Raw genomic sequence first — 4,286 nt, forward strand, 5'->3', positions numbered from 1 at the left:
GTGTGTGTGTGTGTGTGTGTGTGTGTGTGTGTGTGTGTGTGTGTGTGTGTGTGTGTGTGTGTGTGTGTGTGTGTGTGTGTGTGTGTGTGTGTGTGTGTGTTTGTACGTGGGTGTCCCTCGCGACTGCACTTTCTACACGTGTAATTTAGAAGATAATGCATGACGCTTTCAAGAGATTACAGCCACGTATAACAATATATGATATAAGATACGCTTTTCGCTCACATATTTCACTAATTACAATAGATCCTAGCGATAAAGAAGTGTCTGAATCTGAGCTCACGACACGCGATCGAATACATTTATTGATCATAGTACTGCTATGTTATAACGCGTGGTCTGTTCGCCACAGTAAACTACAGTTTGTCTCGCTCTCAGCACACCACACGAAGGCGATGCACGCGCACACCACTCGTCGTCATTAGGTCTTCACCGTGACGAACATCGTGCTAGCAGTGCGATATCGCATAGATAGACGGCTAGCGTTCTCTCGGCGATGTCGTCCGCGCAGCTTGAGCCTCGTGTGATCCCGCCGCGTCAGCATGCTGGTTCTATCTATAGCAGCGCTCACGCTTGGTCTCCCATTTTGCTTCACACGAAAGTTTCGCTCGTCCCCACGGTATATTACGAACACTCATCAACTTGCCGCCGTAAAGATATACATTCGTAGTTTCAACGTGACGAGAGTTGTGAATGCGAATTATAAGAGGAAGGGATATATACGCTAATCACGAACGAATGACGAATTAAACTATGGCATCATGGTTGCGCGTGAATCGTACTAACGATAATAAGATGCCCGAATGAATGTGTCAAGAATAAACTGATATTTGTGAGATATTTCTACTGCCGCTAGCATCATTTCTACACTGCTGCACACTTAAAATCTACCTACTGTCTTAGCTTGTTCCGTACTTCGTATGTCTCTCAATCAAATGACCCAAAGGCAATTTAACATTTATAATTATTACCTAACTAAGCGGTAATTTCACTGCGATCGTAATTAAACTATCGCTGTTACAATTTTTAATTCAATTGAGCGCGAAAAATGTGCGACACTACAACAACACGCGCGCAGCGCGATGCGTGCAAATCTACACAGAAACCGCCGGAAGGGTGCAATTAACAAGTTGAATTCGTCGAGAAGTATCAACATGGAAGTAAGCTGCAGGAACGCGAAATCCAATAAATGTCTAGCCGTGTATGCATGGGGAAGCTGTCACGAGGGCGCTTTCATTCTGGCCGGCTATATGACAGCTGTCGGCGGGTGCAGAACTTTTCACTTTTTTATCGCAGGTTCACTACTCTTCGTCGGTGACGGCACTGCGTGCTGCGCGCGTGCGCTCGATATGAACTAGGCGCACATGTGTCGCTGTCTCACAGCTCTGTAAATTCTACGTATATAGATATGGACAAAAAATGACTTAGACGTGTACGTCTCAATTTCACCTATACATTTATTTAATGGTTATTTCATAAACGTGGACATTTCCGCGTTTATGTCGGACATGGCTGCGTTTTATTACTTATGTATGTATGTACATTAACTATGTGTGCCAATTTGGCGCATAACGACACCATGTTTGTCGAAATTACTGATACTGATATTGTCATTTTAAATACTAGAACAGATAGAAATAATGTTCGAAATATCGTGATGTAAAAGTATGAAATGTGAGATCTCATGAATTAATAAGTAATATATATATAACGAGACGACTATGATAGTAATGATTAATTAATCTTATTCATACAGTAAATCGCCTTCAGATAAAGTTGAAGTTAGTGTCATATTCGCGAACATTTCGTACATCTCATTCCAACACATGGAGCCATCAAGAGCGGAGAATAATGGCAACTTCTTCCAAATTCGCTGTTAAAAACGACAGTCTCGTCCACGGGATGCGTTAATAATTTAATAATATTTATAAAAAAGAATCGTGAAAATAAATTATATAAAATAAATTAACATAGCGCTTATGTAGCCGTTTATGCAGCTTTCAAGTAATCGAGCTAGGCGACAGGTGCAACCGAGTCATCAATTTTAGAAACCGTTACATGAAGACCCAGTTCTCGATTAGAAACTAGTTAAAGCTGGCTAATTATGGACAGATACTCACTTTATAAATAGTTTTAGTTCATTAAGGTAATTGTCACAATATTTGTGTTCCCGGTGTGCGAGGCTCGGTGAGTTGATGCTAATATTCTACCCCAAAAAAGGATCGCAGGAGGTATGTTACCAAGGGCAAGAACATACGAGAGCTCATGCGGATTAAAGAAATTGTTCGGGGACAGTACGAAGCTGAAGACGAAAGTACTAGCTGGCCAGATAACTATGAACTAACGTGAGTCCATAATATAACAAATTATCCATGTCGAATGAAAATGTTTCGCGTAATAAACTTAGATATGCTCTGAAACTTCATTCCGTTCTAGATCCTGGATTACTAGGCCCAGGTCGTTGATGTGTGACAATGTGCTTTCAATGTGAATTGAATTCAATGACAAAAGTATTGCTACAAGTAAAATAAATTCGATTTCGAAGTCAAATTGCTGTACGTAACCAATAACGTAATTCCGGGCTTATGATTTACCCTGCTCGGCAAATGCTTCTCCTATTCTTGTACGCCTGCTAAGCGAACATGCATTCCTGCGGAATTTTACGAGGAAAATCGTGAATGCTAATGAGTTTTGTCGTGGCGCGATTCTATCATACCAATAGTACATCCGGCCGTATTTAACACCGCGAAAGGCCGTTAGAGAATATCAATCACAACATGCGTAATTAACGATATTTAATCGTTTGCATACGAAATTAGCTATAAGAATTGAGCTGTGTCGGTTATCATGGTTTCACAAGTAAGTGAGTCAGAAAATCATTCATTCAATTTTGTAATGTATAGGTAATAAAAAATATTGTTACACGTAGGATAAATGGGTGAAATCACATGCGTTTAGTTTGTTTTAGTTTTAGTTTTTGTTTTTTTGCTTTTAGTTTAGTTGCATTTAGCCGACGCAATTTATCGCATACATACTTAAGAGATAATGTTGAAGATATGCGTACTATCGTAGTGAAGATAATCGAAACCAGAGTGCGCTTTTAATCAACTACATGAGCACTTTATTTTACATAAGCAAATAATAATAATATAATGTATAACTTGTCAGGCAACATGTTTCCATTGTGGAATATGATATGTTTACATAGTTGTGTTCTCTCACCCTGTTATACCCCGTTTACATACACGGATTTTTCTTACGAGTCCTTACGAATCGCACAATTCGTAAAAGTACACGGATCCTTATGATTTGTCCACTTTTACGAGCGATTTACGTGTTATTACGAGCTATTTACGGTTTATTACGAATTATTACGAGTTGTCACGGATAACTACGAGCAACTTACGGGCATTTTACGAGCTTTTTACGGATTGTTACGGAATGTTACAATTTATCGAAGCTTTTACGTGTTAGTTACGACCTGTTTACGTGTCGTTACGAATAGGTACGAGTTAGTTACGAGTATTTACGAGTCCTTACGATTTTTTGGCAAAAAGTATATAAAAATCCTGCAAATCTCAATCTATCATCAACTTGTTGACTGCCTTCTTCTTTGGAGCCATGCTTGTAGATATTAGGCGTGTTCACACACAAGAAAAACCGCGCTGCTCAGCCCGCTAGCGGAGATAATAGCGGAGATAATAGTGAGCTAATTGTGTCGTTGTTCACACAGGCGAATATCTCGCTGCGGTGCATAATAATCGAATAATAATGCATAATATAATAATAATAATGCGAATAATCGCCGCGGTGCAAATATCATGCCTCGGTGCAAATAAGCGCGCTGATTCCAAATTAGTGCAGTCGGAAGTGTTCTTTGCAGCGCGCTATTTTGAGCGCGATTTAGTGAGCTAATTGCGTTCACACTTGTAAAAAGCTCAGTTTTTCGAGCGGGCTGCAAAAACCGGGTTTTGCAGCCCGCTAATTCGCGCCAGTGTGAACGCACCTATTGTAGAGTAGAAAATCAGGGGCGGCGCCACAGGGGGGGGGCAGGGGGGCGGTCGCCCCACTATCATTTGCAAGAAAAAGGAAAGAAGAAGAAAAAGAAAAAGAAAAGAAAAAAGAAAAAGAAAAAGAAAAAGGAAAAGAAGAAGAAGAAAAAGAAAAAGAAACATCTTGCAAATGTCTTGCAAATGATGGGTGGGGTGGGGGGTCACCCCCCCCCCCCCATCATTTGCAAGAAAAGGTAAAGAAGAAGAAGATTCTTGCAAATAATAGGGGGATCG

The sequence above is a fragment of the Priapulus caudatus genome, unplaced genomic scaffold (assembly GCF_000485595.1).
Source record: "Priapulus caudatus unplaced genomic scaffold, Priapulus_caudatus-5.0.1 Scaffold195, whole genome shotgun sequence".
Classification (NCBI taxonomy): domain Eukaryota; kingdom Metazoa; phylum Priapulida; class Priapulimorpha; order Priapulimorphida; family Priapulidae; genus Priapulus; species Priapulus caudatus.